Consider the following 13,736-nt stretch of genomic DNA (forward strand, 5'->3'; position numbering starts at 1 on the left):
TGGGATATAATCGAGAGGTCAGTTCGTGTACAATATCCTGCACCACCCGCAACACTTTCGCAGTTATGGACCGCTATAGTGTCAACATGGCTGAATATTTCTGCAAGGGACTTAACAACAACTTGTTGAGCCCACGCCACGTCGAGTTGCTGGACTACGCTGTGAAAAAGAGGTCCGACAAAGTATTAGCACTCAGTCTTCAGGCCACAAGTGGCCCATCGGGACCATCCGACCGCCGTGTCATCCTCAATGAGGATGCGGACAGGAGGGATGTGTGGTCAGCACACCGCTCTCCCGGTCGTTATGATGGTTTTCTTTGAAAGAAGCCGCTACTATTCGGTCGAGTAGCTCCTTAGTCGGCATCACGAGGCTGAGTGCACCCCGAAAAATGGCAACAGCTCATGGCGGCCCTGATGGTCACCCATCCACGTGCCGGCCACGCCCGACAGCGCTGAACTTCGGTGATCTGACGGGAACCGGTGTATCCACTGCGGCAAGACCGTTGCCTGACAAGATATTAGGGGGCATCTCGTTACTTTTGTCACCTCAGTGTACTTCTTCCATGTTCGTTGTCTGGGGCAGGGCAGCATGGAATATCAAGTAGTCGCGCAGACTTTTTGTCTAGCTTGAATATGAGGCCGTGTGACTAGCAAGAGTTGCAGCATTGGTAAAATCACAGCTTGTCGCAAACCTTGCAATAGCAATCACTTAATTGGGACGCCGTGTTCGGGAGCTCTTGTGTGCAAATCTCACATGTAGACTCTCGTGTCTTTGTTCATCTGTTCGATTCAGGACACGTGATGGTCTTGATACGTCTCAGTGACTCAAGTGATTTTTGAGAAGCATTTTATACTCATATCCAGATTTCAAGGGGATTTATATTATTTCTTTTGTGGAGGAGAGCTGGAGTGCCAGTGAACTACACAGTTACTATAAGCAATCGATTAAAGAAGTGTTAAGTGACAGTTTTTCGGAACAGAGAAGCAACACTCTTAAATTCATGTAAATTGATATTATATGGTTCAAATGGCTCTGAGCACTATGGGACTTAACTGCCATGGTCATCAGTCCCCTAGAACTTAGAACTACTTAAACGTAACTAACCTAAGGGCATCACACACATCCACGCCCGAGGCAGGATTCGAACCTGCAACCGTAGCGGTCACGCGGCTCCAGACTGTAGCGCCCAGAACCGCACGGACACTCCGGCCGGCAATTGATATTATGTATCAACCCTCGACCAGAGATATGAATTGATATTAAATGAATGAGTGATAATCAACTTCGTAGCAATCTAAAACAGAATTACATGCTAGATGGAAATAAGGGCGCAGAGTCGAACGCCGGAAGGTCAGAAACCCTTCTGAGCTCTTTCTGGAAGGCTAGCAAGGGGAGGCAGTCGTTGAAATAGTCGGGCCCATGTGCTCCCTTGTGGGAGGGCGATCAGTGCAGACGACAAGAGTAAGGATAGCGTGTAGTGATCACTCCCGCAAATGTTTTTGTCAAGTTTATTGAGGAATTTTTTTTAGCGAAAGGCGCTGTTGCCAGCCGAACGCAGAAAGCCAACTTTTGGGACGGACGGTGGAGAACGGTATCTTGCAAGTGGAAAGAGAACCCCAAGATAGGTCTCTGAAAACCGTGAGATGCCGCCAGACATGTAGCTCCCGCAACAAACATTGTTTAAGAGGTAAGACCTACAGACCTCGGTTCATCGAAACGTTTTCCAGAGAGACAGAAAAGCACTAAATGATAACGGGAAGCTGCTTCATTGTCAAGGGAAGGCACAGGAATAGGGAGAAACGACTTGTTACAGGGGAGAATGATAGAAAGGAGATCAAAGGATCAGAAAGTAAGACTTAGTCCAGAAGAGGGGACTCGAGTTCTCTAAGAAGCATTTTGATCATCGGAACTCAGAGGATTCATAGCCTAGCCAATGTAATTGAGGATATGGCAAAAAACGCCGCAAAGCGGTCTCCTTGTCGAACGCTTTCGCTCAGAAATCACTCGCACTCACCTCGTCACAATCTTCACCCTGAGTCTTGTCTGGAGCAGTGCTCCTACAGCTCCATCAGCCTCCAAATGATCTGATTCATCTGGGATTATTAGAAAATTTTCGGCCCAAACAGCACAGCCGCAGAAGAGTACCGATGGCGCTACCGTTGATTGCAGTCGCAGTACTCCAGTCACCATCAGCTAAATTATGGTGAGACCGCTAGTAGGTAATTTAGAGTCAGTTCATAATTTTATAACCTTAGAGCCTCACTCTGAAGATTTGCCTTGTGAAGTCATGGACACTAATCCTCTAAAATCCGCAACAGGTATGATGCATTACCTTCAATAGTTCTACATATTATTTCTATATATTACCTTGAATTCTTTTATTCTATATTAGCCATATTCGCGACAATCACTCACTACTTGCCGTGGTTATTCTCAGTTTTTCCCAAACCCTCCTGTTATTTTCGTCATTTTCGCCTTTCCGCACGTTGCCTTTATTAAATGTTTATTAGGAAGTGGCCTCAGGTTATCATAATTGTGTACGAAGTATTAATTGTCGATGAGAGGATTTGAATACCATTTTTCCTTAATTGTTATCTGTCTGTCTTTTGACATGGAAATGAACCCAAATAATTAGAATAACCGTATCACTTACGACTTTTATCAGGCGCATCTAGCGAAGGAGGCTTTAAGAAGGAAAAATGGACAGAAGTCTAAGAACTGAATGGATGATCAAGTTGTTGGAGGTGCTTGAGAAAAAGAGGAAAAAACTAAATCACATATTGTTTAAACTCTGGGGGCGAAGAGTATTGGCGTAGATAAAAGCTGCGTAAAAAGATGGCTAATAAATTAACAAGTAACTGTAAGGAAGAAGGATGGGAAAGAGTGAGTGGAGAAATAGAGCATTCACTTTGATATAGCAGATCGGCAGAGGCATGGAGGATGTAAATGTAGATGAAAATGGGTAACAATTCCGCGTCCATGATACTACCTACATGTTGTAACCTCCCAACAGATAAAGTCTTTCCGTAACCTCGGAATAAAAATGTGACTAACCTCTCAATAAAATTGTGGTTCACATACAACCTTTCAATAATTAACTGACTGTGAATTTAAACTGGTAAATTTTGGACGTCAGCAGTGCTGCGTCATGGCCCTGAATGATCATTCTGAACAAATTGAAAAATTCTTACCTCAATGAAGCCGCCGAATAACGCGTATATATCTGCTCTTATAAGAAATTTTTCTGGCACAGCCCACTGGAATGCTGGCCACTAGATTTGTTATGTATAAAAAGAAATAACTAATTTTTCTTTACGATAATAGGGATGACCATGGATAGGAGAAATCAGTAAAATCTTTAAATTCAGATGAATGATTGTCAAAAGTTATATTTATAAGAAAGATTATTATTAAAAGATTTACAAAAACATTTACATGGGACTTGATATAACAATAGTACAAAATCAGTTGTTACAAATTACATATCGCTCCCCACGACCAGCCTAACCGCCCGACTGCGAGCTACTACTCATACTGCTGTCGACACTCTTCTCTGGTCTGCGATTCTATTGTAGCATACAAGTCGCAGGCAACGCGTGAGGAATACGTCGAAATTACATTTGCTCGAGTGCGCTAGTAATAAATTCCTTATTCACGGACCTCTTACAGTGTACTATGGGAAGCGATGGAGTATGTACAGGGTGTTTCAAAAATGACCGGTATATTTGAAACGGCAATAAAAACTAAACGAGCAGCGATAGAAATACACCGTTTGTTGCAATATGCTTGGGACAACAGTACATTTTCAGGCGGTCAAACTTTCGAAATTACAGTAGTTACAATTTTCAACAACAGATGGCGCTGCAAGTGATGTGAAAGATATAGAAGACAACGCAGTCTGTGGGTGCGCCATTCTGTGCGTCGTCTTTCTGCTGTAAGCGTGTGCTGTTCACAACGTGCAAGTGTGCTGTAGACAACATGGTTTATTCCTTAGAACAGAGGATTTTTCTGATGTTGGAATTCCACCGCCTAGAACACAGTGTTGTTGCAACAAGACGAAGTTTTCAACGGAGGTTTTATGTAACCAAAGGACCGAAAAGCGATACAATAAAGGATCTGTTTGAAAAATTTCAACGGACTAGGAACGTGACAGATGAACGTGCTGGAAAGGTAGGGCGACCGCGTACGGCAACCACAGAGGGCAACGCGCAGCTAGTGCAGCAGGTTATCCAACAGCGGCCTCGGGTTTCCGTTCGCCGTGTTGCAGCTGCGGTCCAAATGACGCAAACGTCCACGTATTGTCTCATGCGCCAGAGTTTACACCTCTATCCATACAAAATTCAAACGCGGCAACCCCTCAGCGCCGCTACCGTTGCTGCACGAGAGACATTCGCTAACGATATAGTGCACAGGATTGATGACGGCGATATGCATGTGGGCAGCATTTGGTTTACTGACGAAGCTTATTTTTACCTGGACGGCTTCGTCAATAAACAGAACTGGCGCATATGGGGAACCGAAAAGCCCCCTGTTGCAGTCCCATCGTCCCTGCATCCTCAAAAAGTACTGGTCTGGGCCACCATTTCTTCCAAAGGAATCATTGGCCCATTTTTCAGATCCGAAACGATTTCTGCATCACGCTATCTGGACATTCTTCGTGAATTTGTGGCGGTACAAACTGCCTTAGACGACACTGCGAACACCTCGTGGTTTATGCAAGATGGTGCCCGGCCACATCGCACGGCCGACGTCTTTAATTTCCTGAATGAATATTTCTATGATCGTGTGATTGCTTTGGGCTATCCGAAACATACAGGAGGCGGCGTGGATTGGCCTCCCTATTCGCCAGACATGAACCCCTGTGACTTCTTTCTGTGGGGACACTTGAAAGACCAGGTGTACCGCCAGAATCCAGAAACAATTGAACAGCTGAAGCAGTACATCTCATCTGCATGTGAAGCCATTCCGCCAGACACGTTGTCAAAGGTTTCGGGTAATTTCATTCAGAGACTACGCCATATTATTGCTACGCATGGTGGATATGTGGAAAATATCATACTATAGAGTTTCCCAGACCGCAGCGCCATCTGTTGTTGAAAATTGTAACTACTGTAATTTCGAAAGTTTGTCTGCCTGAAAATGTACTGTTGTCCCAAGCATATTGCAACAAACTGTGTATTTCTATCGCTGCTCGTTTAGTTTTTATTGCCGTTTCAAATATACCGGTCATTTTTGAAACACCCTGTAGATACAGAAGCACAGCAAATATTCACAATTCGGCGAATATACCAGCAATCGGAAGTAGTAGTAACAAATTGGAGAACTTCTTCGAGGAAAAGGAAGAGACAGGTGATATAAGTCCACAACAATGGCAATACATAAGGCACTACACAACCTATACTAGCGTAAAAGAGGAGCTGAAAAAGACAAGAAATGGCAGGCAAGCGCGGGGAGCTGACAGAATTACAGAAATATAGGACACTCATATGATGAGATACGTAAATTGTTCAATTTTGGAAGGGGGGCGGAGGGGAGAGCAAGTACCAAGAGAATGGTGTCTATCATTCATATCTGTTATCTGTAAAAAAGGAAACAAGGTGCACCCAGGCAATAATAGATGGATTACTGTTGTGGTATCTAACAGCAAACTTTTTAGCGCTACGTTGGAAAAAAGGTTGCCAAATGAGGTTGTGGGATAGAGGACCAGGCAGGTTTCACGATTGGACAATCCTGTATAGATCTTATTTTTAACTTTGGACACATGCGAGAAGTTCTAACAGTCAGGAAGTACCTTTAATATTGGTGCATTTAGAAGAAGGGTATGATTCTGTGCCTATCAACGCACTATGGGAAGAGATGGAGTATATAGCTACAGAAGCACAGCATATATTCATGAGCAAAGTAGAACATCTAGTAGTGGGGATGGAAGGGATACAGTACTGTCACAAGGAAGCAGTAAAGCAGTTTAAATACTTAGGTTCGATTATCCCCACCTCTGTAAGGAAGGCAGGATCCACCAGTCAAGAGGAGCAATTAAAATGCTAAATGGTTCAGGGCAGTATCAAACGAGACGAAGAAGAGGCTTTTGCAAACAGTGGTTGAAAGTATACAATCATGTGGTGAAGCATACCTATTAAAACGTAAATGTCGTGTGACTACGGCCTCCCGTCGGGTAGACCGTTCGCCGGGAGCAAGTCTTTCGATTTGACACCACTTCGGCGACTTGTGCGTCGATGGGGGTGAAATGATGATGATTAGGACAACACAACACCCAGATGATATTAAATTATCTATCTTGTTACGGTAAGGCAAACAAAAGTTGTCCACTGTGTGGGATAAAAAGTAATTTATACAACGGATATGATGAAAGTAAAGTGTCTCGTATACAAGAATAGCTAATGGCCCTCGTTTTCCCGTAATCGAAAGTCACAGAATATAACTAGTTATCAAAATAACATCAACCACTGCACATTTATTTCACCAAAATCTACATACATGGGGAAAAACTGTACGTTCAATACTGACAAAATACACACGAAACGTTAAACTGTCTCAGTTACACATTATACGCACTGATTGGCCTGCAAGATACAGTACAAAATAGGTAACACAAGATCAGGTCCGAATCAACTTTAAGCGACGTAGCAGAAATAGCCTGATGTGACAAAGGACATGGGATACATCCTAATATCTGAGTATTTTGTCCTGCTTCCTTTTTTCGGGATAGCGCAGCAATTCGATATTGCATGGACACAAGTCGCTGGAAGTCCCCTGCGGAAATATTAAGCCATGTTGCCTCTTTATCCGTCCATAATTGCGAAAGTGTTGCCGATGCAGGATTTTGTGCCCAAGGTGACCCCTCTGCTATGATCTATAAATGTTCGATGGGTGGCCAAACCATTTGCTTTAATTGTCCACAACGTTCTTCAAATCAATCGCGAACAAGTGTGGCATGGTGACATGGTGCACTGTCTGACATCAAAATTCCATCGTTTTTTGGGAATATGGAGTCCATGAATGGGTGCAAATGGTCTCCAAGTAATGATCGGTTCAGTTGGACCAGAGGAGAGTGGACCAAGTCCATTTCATGCAAACACAGCCGACACCATTATGGAGCCACCTTCAGATTGCACAGTGCCTTGTTGACAACTTGGGGCCATGGCTTCGTGGGGTCTGCGCCACATCCGAACCCTATCATCAGCTCTTACTAAATTAAATATGGACTCATCTGACAACAACGGTTTTCCAGTCATCCACGGTCCAACTGATATGGTCACGAGCCCAAGAAAGACACTGCAGGCGATGTGCTGTTAGCAAAGGCACTCACGTCGGTCGTCTGCTTCCATAGGCCATTAATGCCAAATTTCGCCCCGGATACGTTCGTCTTATGTGCCACATTGATCTCTGCGGTTATATCACGCATTGTTGCTTCTCTGTTAGCACTCACAACTCTACTCAAATGCTGCTATGTAGGTCTTTAAATGAAGGGCGTCGGCCACTGCGTTGTTCTTGGTGACAGATAATACCTGAAATTTGATCCTCTCGGCACACTTTCGACACTGTGGATCTCGGAATATTGAATTTCCTAACGACTTCCTAAATGGAATGCCCTATGCTCCTAGCTTCAACTACCAGTCCGGATTCAAAATCTGTTAATTTCCGTTGTGCACCTTTATAATCACGTAGCAAACCTTTTGATATGAATCACCTGAGTAGAAATGACATCACTGTCAATGCACTGACGTTTTATACCTCGTACGTGACTTGTGCCACTTCAGTTTAAATGCTTTATCCATGATACAAGGAGAGGTGTTATTTAGCCATCCACAGGAACTATTACTTGCTAATTGACGAGGTAACGAGAAAGACATAGTAACGCAAGATTCATTGTAATAACAATCCACTCCCTTATTGCAATAACTAAAATAAGAATCATCACTCTGGCTTCAAACGAAATACGTGACATTCCAAAATTCACACGATACCAGTCTCAGTTAAATTCCAACACCGAAAAGACAACCCGTCTACACAGCAACAGGATCGTATCCCGAACAGAGATCATGGCTACTTGTGGACCTATGAGGGACAGGACTTTTTTCATTCGAAATCCTGCTGTTCTCTTACGTCTCCGAGAATAATGAATGCCATAGTACTAGGTTCCAATCAGAGCTCTAGCCTATGAGACATGAGGAAACGTTTGCCTTCCCCTTCCATTCTTAGTATCTTTTAAACGTCCTGGCCGGATTAACCTACCAGGAAAAGGGGCGTTGCGTTTGCACGGTTCACAGGGAACGGCTGCCCTGGTGGTGCCGAGTTGTCTCTAGGCGTTACCGTCGTCAGTCAGCGCACTATAGCTCAGAATTTACCCTGTCGGCCGTTGCTTCGTTTGAAAGAAGGATGCGAGGGACCCTCGCAGCCAAAGCGACGCCTGTATATATTACGTGGAAGGAGTCTGCAATACCTGATAAACAAACTATCTACCAGAAGGTACACGACTCAAGTGAGAATCCAATCAGACGAATATACACCAGACGGGAAATACCATCATTTTAATAAAATTAGACTTGCTATATTAAGAGGACTATACAGGGTGGTCCATTGATCGTGACCGGGCCAAATATCTCACGAAATAAGCGTCAAACGAAAATGCTACAAAGAACGAAACTTGTCTAGCTTGAAGGGGGAAACCAGATGGCGCTATGGTTGGCCCACTAGATGGCGCTGCCATAGGTCAAACGGAGATCAACTGCGTTTTTTTAAAAACAGCAACTCCCATTTTTTATTACATATTCGTGTAGTACGTAAAGGAATATGAATATTTTTGTTGGGCCACTTTTTTCACATTCTGATAGATGGCGCTGTAATAGTCACAGACATATGGCTCACAATTTTAGACGAACAGTTGGTAACAGGTAGGTTTTTTAAATTAAAATACAGAACGTAGGTACGTTTGAACATTTTATTTCGGTTCTTCCAATGTGATACATGTACCTTGGTGAACTTATCATTTCGGAGAACGCATGCTGTTACAGAGTGATTACCTGTAAATACCACATTAATGCAATAAATGCTCAAAATGATGTCCGTCAACCTCACTGCATTTGGCAATACGTGTAACGACATTCCTCTCAACAGCGAGTAGTTCGCCTTCCGTAATGTTCGCACATGCATTGACAATGCGCTGACGCATGTTGTCAGGCGTTGTCGGTGGATCACGATAGCAAATATCCTTCAGCTTTCCCCACAGACAGAAATCCGGGAGCGTCAGATCCGGTGAACGTGCGGGCCATGGTACGGTGCTTGGACGCCCAGTCCACCTGTCATGAAATATGCTATTCAATACCGCTTCAACCGCACGCGAGCTATGTGCGGACATCCATCATGTTGGAAGTACATCGACATTCTGTCATGCAGTGAAACATCTTGTAGTGACATCGGTAGAACATTACGTAGGAAATCGGCATACATTGTACCATTTAGATTGCCATGGATAAAATGGGGGCCAATTATCCTTCCTCTCATAATGCCGCACCATATATTATCTTCTATGCTTTCCGCACTAATTAAGGCCATATAAGCATGACCTTTTCCTAATGCACCTCTGACCAAAATGCGGTTCTGGTAGCTGGAGTCCAAGGTTTTTGTAAAAAAAAAAAATCAAATGGCTCTGAGCACTATGGAACTTAACATCTGAGGTCATCTGTCCCCTAGAACTTAGAACTACTGAAACATAACTAACCTAAGGACATCACACACATCCATGCCCGAGGCAGGATTCGAACCTGCGATCGTAGCGGTCGCGCGGTTCCAGACTGAAGCACCTAGAACCGCTCGGCCACACTGGCCGGCAAGGTTTTTGTAAATCATGATTTTTGCGTTCTTGTGGAGATATTGCTATAGCAACTTTCATCCCCAAACAAATATTTCTTAATATCTAACCCAGCAGAGAAATACCAATTTTCATAAATTTAGCTTTAAAGTTTTCTTTAAAATTTTCATCCCCTATTGCACTTCCTTAGGGGCTGATTTTCCAGAAATAACGAAACACATCCTTTTTTTCCAATGGATAAGACAAATATCAGTTATCATACACGTAACTTTAACAATTCTGTAGTAGTTTTTTAGTAATTATTTATTTTCGAAAAGCTTTCACCCACTATTTTGCCCCCTTAGTTGTGTACTTTTTCAAACTGACTGAGAAACCAAGTGTCAGTCAGGTTTCCTTAGTTCTAGCTTCAAAATTCCATTAATAGCGACGTACTTTCAAAAAGCCTTTCATTCTCTATTTCACTATCTTGGAAGTGGAATTTTGGATTATCCCTTCTTAAATGATGCCTACGATATAACATCCACACCGTCTCCAAACTTCTTCTTTCCTTTGGGCAGGGCGGTGATAAGCCAATGAATGTCTGACCCTATTTCATCCCTTAGGTGTTATGGGGTTAAATTTCCAAAAACAGTAACACGCGCATGATTTATTTCTGACAGAGAAGCCAAACACAAATTTGCAGGGATTTAGCTTCAAAGATGCTTGCACAGTGAAATTCTTCCATAAAAATCTTCTTCCCCATTTCACTCTCATAGGGGTTGAATTTCCAAAAACAGTGAAACACATATTTTTTATTTCTAACTGAGAAGCCAAATTTAAATTTTCATAGATCTAAAAAAAACGCTTTCGTAAAAAATCTCATCCCCTGTCTCGCCCCATTAGGGGTTCAAACAATGAAATACGTATTTTTTATTTGTAAACGACAAGTCAGATACCAGTGTTCTTATATGTAGCTTTAAATTACTTTGTTCTTTAATAATGACATACTTTCAAAACCAGCTTTCACCCCCTACTTCATCCCCTTAAGGTTAAGTTTCAAAAGATCCTGAAACTTTTTTTTTTTAATTCCTGGCTGAGAAACCAAATATCAATTTTCGTAGATCTAGCATCAAAATTGGCTTACTACCGACATTTTTTCAAAACTCCCTCCATGCCCTATTTCACGCCCTTAAGTTCCTTAAACGACGCCTACAGTGTAAGATCCACACCTTCTCCAAATTTCATGTTTCCTTACCGGTTTGGGCTGGACGATGGTAAGTCAATCAGTCTGCCTGGACATTGCCGTTTGTATCTAGAGATTGTAGTAAGATGAGCTAGCTACCAGGATGGTTACAATTACTGCTGCTGTAATGCCGGCCGCGGTGGTCTAGCGGTTCTGGCGCTGCAGTCCGGAACCGCGGGACTGCTACGGTCGCAGGTTCGAATCCTGCCTCGGGCATGGTTGTGTGTGATGTCCTTAGGTTAGTTAGGTTTAAGTAGTTCTAAGTTCTAGGGGACTTATGACCTAAGATGTTGAGTCCCATAGTGCTCAGAGCCATTTGAACCATTTTTTGCTGCTGTAACTGACATCTTTTTATGCCTGTATTGAAATTAACTGGTTTAAATTAATCTTTAAAGACGTTTCATCACAGCAGGGGGATGTCTCACTCAAGGCGCAATAGTGAGACATACGCCAGCCGACGTACACTTACTTAATATCCCTCTTTGTTAAGCGATGTCGGACTGTTTCCGTGTTAGCTGGCTTGGGAAAGGAATAAGGAGCAGTTATTGCTCATGAAAACCTAATGAAAACAATGGTACATTTCCGTCCGAGAGGTTTACCACCTTCGTACCCAGGCAGCAAGCGACAAAGCGAACAAACAATTTAAAAAATGAGCAAACAGGTATATGAGGTGGATATGACGAATTCCTCTCATGGGTGCAGAAAGATGGACTGTGAGGAAGCGGCAGAGAAGTAGGGCAGAGGCAGTGGAGGTGGAGGGAATAAGGAAGGCAGCAAGGATAGCCGGCCGCTGTGGTCTAGTGGTTCTAGGCGCGCAGTCCGGAACCGCGGGGCTGCTACGGTCGCAGGTTCGAATCCTGCCTCGGGCATGGATGTGTGTGATGTCCTTAGGTTAGTTAGGTTTAATTAGTTCTAAGTTCTAGGGGACTTATGACCACAGCAGTTGAGTCCCATAGTGCTCAGAGACATTTGAACATTTGAACAGCAAGGATATCTAGAAAACGGAGAGCAGCAGAAATGACGAAAATAGGGAGATAATGGATATGGAACAACCAGTCGTGGTAGTAAATGAGAAAAGAGCTCTTCAGTGATATAGACATGTACTGCGAAAGGAGCAAGGACGATGTCCAAAAGTAATCTTGGAAAGGTCGCCGCTCGGAAAGAGGAAGCGCGGACGGCCAAAAATATCACAGAGCGGGAGTAACTAGAATGATGAAGAAGAGAGAGGAAGAAAGAGGAAGACTGCAATGATCGTGAACTCTGGCGAATGGGAACACAGAGCAACTGCCGAACCGTGCAGAAGAGCTTAAAAATGAAAGTACATCTTTCGCGAATCTGAGATGTTGTTTTGGAGGGTGTGTCACGTGTTCTTACTCGCTACTATGCCAATACCTCTATAGCTCATGTACTGGAAAATTATATGAATATGTATTGCATTAGACCTCGCTGAATGATTAACTTATTCCTTTTCTTGGTAGTACCAATTTTAACCAAATGTATTCACAAGCATGCTGGGATTTTCTTGTAGTTTCAAGGGGTAGTATGCTTCTTGTTTATTCTTGAGCTTCTGTTTATGGCTACAAGCCACGCGTGTTCCCTTTTTCAGTAAACGAGCTAAGTCATTAGCTGATGTTGCTCTGAGATTTTAGATTGCTGATACTACGTTATTGCGGATTATTGCATTCACCACGCCGGCTAAATGTTATAGGTTGTTAGAAAAAGTAGTTCGCACGCACAAATCGAATCTATAAGATACAATTCCCACATTTGTAGCTTGTGTCGTTGGTAATTAATAATTTCATGCTCCTTTTCCATGTTCAGTTGTGCTACTTCCCAGTAAACCTCCCCTCCCCCCTCTCCCCTCCCCCTTCCTCGTACGCTCTTGTTGAGCTTAGTGTGAACTCATAACCTCTTGCTGGGGACGAAGCAATACGGCGTTGAAACGTGGATGCAGAATTTTATTCCAAAGATTAGCAAACAACTGCCCATTCAAACAGACTGCCTCCATGTTGGTTATTGTCTTGATTTTAATTCATAGGAAACGGTATGGCTTAAAGTTTTGTTTCCTGCTGCCCTTGAATCTAAATCGACAGTCGTCGCAGACATACAGGTGGTGCAAAATCTTTTTTGAACTGTTTGTAACAATACGAAGGAAAATGGCGTACACTATCGACAAATTAACCTTCGTCTTTCACAGAAAGGGCGAGGTGGCGCAGTGGTTAGACACTGGACTCGCATTCGGGAGGACGACGGTTCAATCCCGCGTCCGGCCATCCTGATTTAGGTTTTCCGTGATTTCCCTAAATCTTTCCAGGCAAATGCCGGGATGGTTCCTCTGAAAGGGCACGGCCGACTTCCTTCCCCATCCTTCCCTAATCCGATGAGACCGATGACCACGCTGTCTGGTCTCCTTCCCCAAAAAACAACAACAAGGGTAAATTATGCGGGCGGAAAAACATCTTACCACTTCCCTTGTGGATTAAAGAGTCTAGCAACAAAGAAAATGGTTTTACACGCAAAATGAATTGCTGAAGATCATAAGAATGCATCACAGAGGAAGGCCCAAAGACACAACAGAGGCCACTTCTGCTCAAGGAATTTTGTAAGGCTATTAGCGAGGATACTACAGCCGTCGAAGCAAGTCACACGTGGTGCTGCAAGGGAACTTACTTTCGATTACCACAC

The 13,736-nt window shown here is 43.4% G+C and overlaps 1 pseudogene; it reads right to left on the reverse strand.

Annotated features, from left to right (window-relative positions):
- Nucleotides 1-389: 389 nt before the first annotated feature.
- Nucleotides 390-507, reverse strand: LOC124616798 (annotated as a pseudogene).
- Nucleotides 508-13,736: the final 13,229 nt, after the last annotated feature.

The sequence above is a fragment of the Schistocerca americana genome, chromosome 5, assembly GCF_021461395.2.
Source record: "Schistocerca americana isolate TAMUIC-IGC-003095 chromosome 5, iqSchAmer2.1, whole genome shotgun sequence".
Taxonomy (NCBI): Eukaryota; Metazoa; Arthropoda; class Insecta; order Orthoptera; family Acrididae; genus Schistocerca; species Schistocerca americana.